At 43.9% G+C, this 9,683-nt stretch overlaps 1 long non-coding RNA gene across 1 annotated transcript; it reads left to right on the forward strand.

The window, feature by feature from the left end:
- Positions 1-1,250: 1,250 nt before the first annotated feature.
- LOC120986990 lies at positions 1,251-9,402 on the forward strand. Its single transcript, XR_005775865.1, has 3 exons — positions 1,251-1,305; positions 5,959-6,245; positions 9,108-9,402. It is a non-coding gene; the product is annotated as an uncharacterized LOC120986990 (long non-coding RNA).
- The last annotated feature ends 281 nt before the right edge of the window (positions 9,403-9,683 follow it).

A 9,683-nucleotide genomic window follows, 5' to 3' on the forward strand; every position in this document is an offset into this window, starting at 1 on the left:
AATGGGGGGGAAGGAACTTATGTGGATTCAGGGGTCAGGGATTCCTCTATTGGATGAGAATAACCTTTTGATAGGGGTAATGAGGAAGATTTGGAAGAAGGTCAAACAACTGAGGGGTATTACTGGATTTACGGAATATGTCCCGTTATCGCGTAATCGTACATCTGATTGTTTCAGGCGGAGAAAAGAGGGGATTGATTTCAATGATATACCGAATGTTGCTTAACAAGCTCCTGCAGTCTCATTCACTAACTTGCATGTGCAAATGGGAGAGAGATTTAGGGGAGATATCGCAGGAGCAATGGGAAGACGTTTTGGAGGCAGTGCCGTTAACATCGCTGAGTGAGAATAGGAAATTGTCCCAACTGTTTATTGTGCATAGAGTACACAAACACCGATATTTTTAAGCCGTATCGCTGTTAGACTAGATGTGACATGTCCTAGATGCTCGATGGAACTGGCAGATTTGATACATATGTTAGGGCAATGCCACAGGCTGGTTTCCTTTTGGAACGGAGTATTGGAGATTATACAGAGGGTCTTCTCTGTGCAAATCGCACGGGACCCTAAAGTGTGCATACTGGGTTATGTAGCAAATATCAGGACAGATGAATGGCTATGAAGGGTGGCTATAGGAAAATTATTGTATGTTGCCAGGAAATTGCTAGCTTTACATTGGATCCAGATGGATCCCCCAACAGTAAATGAATTTAGATCCTCGGTTAACACCATGTTGATGTATGAGAAGGCAGTGTTTCTGAAAAGGGGATGTACTCAGCTCATGGATGAATAGTAGTGGACTGACTATGTGAGCGAGTAATGGGGAAGTCAATACCAGAGTGAAGAAGGGGGTGGGGGGAAATAGGATATCTCAGTGGGTTTTTTTTGGAGGAGGGGGGCGGGTACTTTTCTTGTTGGGGATTTAGGATATGAATGTATGATCATATGATGTAATACTATGGAGAAGATATGGATGTCATTGTTTTTTGAAAATACCACTAAAAATGATCTGATTTAAAAAATAGACATGCTTTGGTCCTTAAAAGGAAAGCTCTGCTGTCTGTATAGCGACAGTCAATACCGACTAATGACATAATCACACATTAGTTTATCATGACATATTAACATTAACATGACATATTCAATATGAAGTTGTGATTGATACACTACTTGAAATATTTGGTTACTAGGTTCATCATTTGTTCTAAAAATTTTACATTTTACATTTTTGCAGATATGACAACTCTTCAGAAACGCCCTGAACACTGAAAAACTGTGAGATCTACTGGATTGCTGGAAGAGCAGGTGAATCTTCTGTGTGCCTTGTTTTCTTTAAAATGCAGGTGAAACTCAAAAAATTAGAATATCGTGCAAAAGTCCATTTCTTTCAGTAATGCAAATTAAAAGGAATTACATTAATGCAGCTTAAAATTAGAATTTTGTGAAAAGGTTCAATATTCTAGGCTCAAAGTGTCACACTCTAGTCAGCTAATTAATCCATACCCCCTGAGCAAAGGGTACCTGAGATTGTGACTTTGGGGTTTCATAAGCTGTAAGCCATAATCAGTGGCGTTGCTAGGGCTGGTGTCACCCGGTGCGGTAGAAAATGGTGTCACCCAGAGGCAATAATTTTTTTGCCATATATGGGGGCTATGGGGGTGCTACTGCCGTAGGGGGGCATCCGTTAGCTCAGCAGACCCCCAAAAGCTTAGAGCCCCAGCACCCCCTTTTCCCCCTGCTGGCAGCAGCTCACCTAGGTCAGGTGCACCCCACTTTCGCTGGCTGGCTGACCGAGACACCAAATGCTGTTCAATTTCTTCTGGTGACCGCTTCTTCGAGTGGTCATCGTGTTCTGACCTGTCCGGATCTGCTCTGGGTACAGGATCTGCTTACTATCAGTGGCAGACCCAGAGTTCAAATGCAAATAACCTCCACTGTGTGTTATGAGTCAATAGAGGGATCTTCTGATTGACCATTTAGTGTCACCACACAGTGGCTATATTCAATAGGGTACTGAGGACAGAGGTACTTATGCATCTATGATAAAAAAAATCTATCATTGGTACCACCTGTCAATTACATCAGTGGTAGATTGGGAGAGGCAATATTTATAACATACTAGCAGAAGGACCCAGTTCCGCACGGGTATATTTCATCTATTTCATTTAATGTTTGTGTGTGTCGTTATAAGATATCGACAGTATCCCCCATAAGTGACCGCTACAGCACCCCGCCCCCTTAATAGTGAACTCCACAGTCCCTCACCCCTTAACACTGAACCCCCCCCCCCACAGCGCCCTGCCACTTTAAAATGGGACCTCCACAGCAGCCCATTCCCTTAACTTTGACCTTTACAGCAGCCCGTCCCTTTAAGGCCCCCTGCACACGAACGTGTGCTTCCCGTTGCCGTATTGCGGACCGCATTTGCGGATCCGCAATACACGGATGCCGTTCCGTGGGCATTCCGCATCACGGCTGCAGACCCATTCACTTGAATGGGTCCGCAAATCCGGAGATGCGGAATGGAAGCACGGAACGGAACCCTATGGAAGCACTCCGGGGTTTCGTCCCGTACTTCCGTTCCGCAAAAAGATAGAACATGTCCTATCTTTTTGCGGAATGGCCGGATCGCGGACCCATTAAAGTGAATGGGTCCACTATCCGCTGTGGCTGCCCCACGGAATGTGTTCGTGCAAGGGGCCTAACAGTGACTTTCACAGCACCCCACTTCCTTAACAGTGACCTCCACAGCAGTTGCCCCTTTAATAGTGGCCCCTGCCCCCTTAACAGTAACATCCACAGTGAACGCCTCTTTAACAGTGACCTTCACAGCGGCCTGCCCCCTTAACAGTGACCTCCACAGCGCCCTGGCCCTTTAATGCTAGGGCTACACAACGACATGTGTCGCTCGACATTTTGTCTCAACAATTTTTATAATGATAGGCTATGGTGTCACACTGCGACATGTGACATGCTGCGACTGCGACACTACAGTCGCAAAAAATCCATCAAAGATGGATTTTTCTGCTACTGTCGCGTCACAGTCGCAGCATGTCACATGTCGCAGTGCAACACCATAGACTATCATTATAAAAATTGCTGTGCGACATCAATGCCACGCGACACATGTAGCAGTGTAGTTGTGCCCTATGTGTCGTACGACTTATTGTCGTCGTGTAGCCCTAGCCTAAAGCTGACCTACAGCAGTGAAGAAAAATGGCTGGGTTGTTATGGAAACCTGGTGTAAAACTGTGTGTATGTGGAGACTAAGGGCCTGCGAGCTTCTATTGGCTGATAAGGGACATGTGACCGTGTGTATGGCAGTTGGGATATGAAGAGAAAGACTTGCAGGCTTGTATTGGCTGATGCCGGTCATTTTTTGGGAATACCTCAGAAATGGTACGTCCTAGAGAGCTGTGACCCCCACAAGATTTCTTTTCAGGTAGCAAGGGATGTGTATACCAAGTTTAGTTGAAATCGATGGTTGCGCTTTTGAGTGATTGCAGAGCATACATATATATATATATATACATATGTCCTTCTTTATATATATATATATATATATATATATATAGATACCTCTTACCAACCCAAGTACAATAATATCCTATAATGTGATACTGGGCCGTTATGCCTCTTGGTTTTAAATTATTGTATTAATAAAATTAATTAATACAATTTTTTTGTTTTAATGTTCTAATCAGGCTGAGGTAATATTACTTTAGCAACATTTTTGGATGCATGTGTAAGGCAGTGAAACATAACGTTCGTAAAAAATGGAAACACTAATTTTTTATGGTCATTTTTAGGGATGAGCGAATCGACTTCGGATGAAACATCTGAAGTCGATTTGCATAAAACTTTGTTCCACTACTGTACAGAGCAGGAGCTTCGTACAAAATGTATTAGCTCAGATGAGACAAAGTTATTGCTTTGCGAAGTGGTACCTTGGAACCGAACCTGAGTTCTGGAAATGTTTTTTTACAGTACAAATAAATTTATGAAGTTATTACGTGACGTCCTGCGAGACTCCGTGAAGCAATACGTTTGGCTCATCAGAGCCAATACATTTTAATACTGTACGGAGCTCCTGCTCCGTAGAGTATTGGAACGAAGTTTTATGCAAATCGACTTTGGATGTTTCATCTGAAGTCGATTCGCTCATCCCCAGTCATTTTGACTAAGGCTACATGCACACGAAACGGATGTCCGCAATTTGTGGACCGCAAAACACATACGGTCGTGTACATGTAGCCTAAAGGGCCATTCAGTCATCCGTAGTGTTTTGCAGTCAGCATATTGCGGACCGCAAAACACTGATGCTGCACATCGCCGGCACTTAATAGAGGATTCTTAATCTTGTCCACAGCTGCGGACAAGAATAGGACACGCTCTATTTTTTTCCGGAGCCACGGAACTGAAGTTCGGGGCCGCGGACCGGAAATGGTCCGCCTCTTTTCCAGCCACATTGAAAATGAATAAGTCCACACCCGTTCCGCATAACGGAACGGATCCGGACCCATTCTACGGACGTTTGAATGGACCCAAAGTGTGTGCATTAAGTGGCCATCAAAATAAGATGAAATTCCTAGGCTTTTTTTTTTAAATCCCAACCCCTGCAGTGCCATCAGTACATATTTTGTTCCCGCCTACAGTGCCCTCAGTATATATTAGGGGACAGCAACCTCTGGCACTCCAGCTGTTGTGAAACTACAACTCCCAGCATGCTCCATGCACCTTCTATGAATGTTCTGAGAACAGCCAAGCAAGTGTGCATGCTGGGAGTCGTAGTTTCACCACAGAGGGAGTGCTGAAAGTTGCTGATCTCTGGTATATATAAAGCCTATGTAGTGTCCCCTGGACATATAATGGCCCCTTCGGTGCCCCCAGTATATATAATAGCCCCATAGTGATCCCAGTATATATGTCCTCATAGTGGCCATAATAATGTCCCCCATTAATGTCCAATAATTCCCCCACACTAACCCCACCCCCATTACGGCAAACAAAAATAAAGCCATACCTCATCCACTCGCACCTGTGAGGACATTCGCTCCTCACTGGAGGCACCAGGACCTGACACTCCCAGCATAGTGACGTCACCTCGCATTGTGCATTCGTTTCTGCAGCCTCTAATAAGGAGCGATTGTCCCTGTGGATAAGGTGAGTATTATGTTTTTATTTTAACTCCTAAATGGCCTTTTTTTTTTTTTTTTACAGTGCACCCATTTTAATGGCCGTAAGTTGGGTGCACTCCTGTCTAAATGGCCATAAAAAATGGGCCCACTGATTTTCAATGGAGTCTGCCTGGCTGTGAAAACGGCTAAAAATAGGACATGTCCTATTTTTTGGATGGCCGCCATTCACTGGCCGTTAAAAAGCAACCATATTAGTAACCCCATAGACTATAATTGGCTCTGAAAATGACGACGTGACAGTTGTTAAACGGTTTTCTGAATGTATCCTAATAAGGGGGCATTCACACGACTGTATCAGTTTTTGCGGATCGCAAAACATGGATTCCGGCTGTGTGTATTTGTACCACTGAAAGTATCTCAGTAAGCATCTCAACAACTTTAAAATTGAACCATAATATAACATTAATTCTTTAGCGGTGAACCGTAACATTAACCCTTCAGCAGTGAACAGTAGTATTAACCCTTTAGTATTGAACCACTGGGTCAATGCGCATGGACATATTTTAGTGAGTTATGAACTGAATTGTATATTTGCAAAAAGGATCTTGCATCCCAAATGTTCTCATCCAGTAAGCACATGACTGTAGTTGTACACTAGTGTGCTTGTTTGTTTTCAGTATATGCAACTTGTATAGTGTATTTATGAAGCTAAAGCAATTGAGCTATGCTTGCTTAATAAAGAACCAAACTAGATGAGTGCCCCAACTTTCTCATTATCTTCTTTAATATATATTCACCTTTCCTTATTCCTACAGAGCAGATCTCTGTTCTGGTAGATATAGGGCGTTCCACCTCATATAGGGGCCTACAAAAAGAGGCTGTCTCGATGGGGAAAAAAAATAAGAGAAAAAAATGCTGTAAAATTACTCTTATCCGCAATCTGATGATCTGACATCTGCTTCCAGGACACAGTTTAAATATACATTTGAATTTCATAAAACCAGAAGCAGAAAACTGAACAGAAAGCAGATTAGGAAACTTCTCTGTTTTGAAAATGAGAAAAAAAGTGGTATGATATTTTATCCTGAAGGATCCCCACCCGAATATGTAAATTTGATATGCTTTTCTATCCAATATTCCAGAATATTTGATAATCCTTGATAATCTGGCTCAACCTGCGGCCCTCCGAGCTGTTGTAAAACTACAACTCCCACTATGCCCTTCTGTAGGATGATAGCTGTAGGCTGTCAGGGAATGATGGGAGTTGTAGTTTTGCAACAGCTGGAGGAGTGCAGGTTGAGCATGCCTGCACTAAAGGAATTTGACAGTACCATTTATTTCTCAGAATATCACATATGTTAATTTTTTATTTTTTTTTTTCTTTGGAATTTCCACCATTTGTCATGATGTTGTATAATGTTATTTCTGTCTGGATGTTTCCTGATATGCAGCAAAAGGGTCCATTCACACGTCCGTAGTGTATTGCGGATCCGCAATACACCCGGCCGGCACCCCCCATAGAACTGCCTATTCTTGTCTGCAATTGTGGACAAGAATAGAACTATTTTTTTTGGGAGCCGCGGACCGGAAGATCCGGGCCGCGCTCTCGAAATGCGGATGCGGACATCACACTGTGTGCTGTCCGCATCTCTTCCGGCCCCACAGAGAATGAATGGGTCCAGATTTGTTCTGCAACATTGCGGAACGGATCCGGACCCATTCTACGGACGTGTGAAGGGACCCTAACAGTAAGAAGTAGGCATCTCCTGCTACACAGCCATAAACGTACTCTGCCAGATGAGTTCCCAGCTCTGAGAACTGAATTCCATAGGTTATTACATAAAGGAAAACCTCTGGGACTCAGTTCTGTAGCTTGGATCACACTAGCTTCACTTCCGAACAGTCATGTGAGTAAAGCTGAATCTTTCTAACATACTGCAAATATTGCATTCACTTAATAATTGTGTTAATTTCCATCCAAAACCATAGAAGTCAGTTTTGAATGTATATTTTCCGGTCAGAGGCGCAGCTTGAAGCCCTCAGGCCCCAATGCAAAACATTTACTAGGGCACCCTCCATTTGTGTGTCATTTATATTTTCTTAATGGGGTTTGCCAGGATTTTTTATTTTGAACGCCCATCCTTATTAAAGGTCATCAATATCAGAATTGGTGGAATTCCGACTCCAGGCACCCCCACTGATCAGGTGTTTTGGGACTACACAGCTCCGTCCACTGTGTGGTGTAGTGGATGGAGCTGGTTACTGCAGTGTTCACTTCAGGAGGTTTGTCTACCTACTTCTAGAGCCAGAGCTCCTGAAGAACAGCAGATCACCCAGGGTGCCACAGATATTGATGAACTAGACTTTGCATAGAGCTATGCTCCTGACCCCATTGGTGGTAGTTTCAGTACTGGGGGGGTTCAGGGAACAGCTGATTGGTGGGTTTTCTGGGTGTTGGACACCCACCAATCTGATATTAATGGTCTAATTTGAGGATAGGTCATTGATATCTTGATCTCCAAATACCCACTTACCCACTTGACATATATGTTGTTTGTTTTGCTAGGTGATTCCAATCATCATCCTTGTAAGGCCAAATGCACACGGCCGTGTTCCGTGGCCGAGAGCGGTCCGTGGTATGCCGGGCTGGATTCCTGTTCAGAGCAGGAGCGCACAGCGTCATTGTGGAGGAACAGACTGCTGGAGTTCACCATTTCTGGCACAGACGGATACCACCTTGCACCGCCGGATCCTCATTCACTGCAAATATGCCGACTTTTAGCCCGACAAAAAATGTTGCATGTAGCATTTTCTGTCTGGCTAAAAGCCGGCATGTACGCCGGATACAGTGACCGGTTCTAATTTTTCTGTCCCAATTTCACTGTTTCTTGTACAGTATTATAGAAATGTTGAGCCAAAGAGTTAGGGTACTTTCACACTTGCGTTGTTTGATTCCGGCAGGCAGTTCCGTTGCCTGAACTGCCTGCCTGATTTCATTTTTTCTGACTGATCAGGCATTTTTCAGACTTATCAGGATCCTGATCAGTCTGAAGAATGCCTGATCAGTCAGAAAAATGCATTGCAATACCGGATCCGTTTTTCCGGTGTCATCCGGCAAAACGTATGCGGGATTAATTTTTTTCACATTTTTAAAGGTCTGCGCATGCGCAGACCGGAATAACGGATCCGTCAATCCGGCACTAATACATTCCTATGGAGAAAAATTCTGGATCCGGCATTCAGGCAAGTGTTTATTTTTTTGGTCCGGAGATAAAACCGTAGCATGCTGCGGTATTATCTCCGTCCTGAACAGTCAAAAAGACTGAACTGAAGACACCCTGATATATCCTGAACGGATTGCTCTCCACTCACAATGCATGGGGATATGCCTGATCAGTTCTTTTCCGGTATTGAGCCCCTAGGACGGAACTCTATGCCGGAAAAGAAAAAAACGCTAGTGTGAAAGTACCCTTAGGGCTGCAGAAGCTGCTTGTTTAGGGGCATATTTGAGAAATACTGAATTCCAGATTGCCCATTCATGATTAATTTAGGGATATTAGCAGCATGCTTTGTGAGAACAGGGGTCTGTATTCTGCATGTCGGTTTGGCATCTTTCAGTTTGAGTGAAGCTGGACAAGGTACCTCCAGGAAACTGCAACATCAGGTATGAAACTATTTGTCTGGGGAGACCCCAGGGATAGTTGGCTGGATCATTACTGGCAGTAGCCGGGAGCAGTTGATTTTTCTACTGACCCTTCCACTCTCTAGAACACCTCATCTTACCTCACAGTGTGCATTGCACAACAGTCCCTGAATGCTGCCAGTCATCTCTGTAATAGCATTTGGCCCATATGCAGTAGTAGATCTCATCCCATTTTATATGTAGTTGTATTATTTGCTGTTCCACTACTTTCTTCAGTGATGTGGCTGGTAATTTGACGTCTCACAGATTTTTAATTCTCTCTCCAGGTGTCTTTTCAGTTATCATGGACAGAAGTAACAGGGTGCAGCGTCCCTCTGCTACGGTAGTGGCATACTGCAAAAAGGTTACAAATATGATTATGTATGTTAATAATGTGATATGTATATAATGTGGTTTTTGGTGTAAAAGGTGTTAATAGGCCATTCATCACTAGATGGGGCTGTTGCCACCCTCCCAGGGAGCGGTTAAAATTCAGTGTTAGGGTCCATTCACACGTCCGCAATTTCGTTCCGCATTTTGCGGAATGGAATTGCGGACCCATTCATTTCTATGGGGCAGCACAATGTGAGGTGAACGCATTGCACCCGCACTGAATCCGGACCCATTCATTTCTATGGGTCTGTGCACATGAGCGGTGATTTTCACGCATCACTTGTGCATTGCATGAAAATCGCAGCAAGCTCTATATTGTGCATTTTTCACGCAACGCAGGCCCCATAGAAGTGAATGGGTCTGCGTGAAAATCACAAGCATCCGCAAGCAAGTGCGGATGCGGTGAGATTTTCACGCATGGTTCCTAGGAGATGATCGGGATGGGGACCCGATCATTATTATTTTCCCTT

Source organism: Bufo bufo, chromosome 1, assembly GCF_905171765.1.
Source record: "Bufo bufo chromosome 1, aBufBuf1.1, whole genome shotgun sequence".
Taxonomy (NCBI): domain Eukaryota; kingdom Metazoa; phylum Chordata; class Amphibia; order Anura; family Bufonidae; genus Bufo; species Bufo bufo.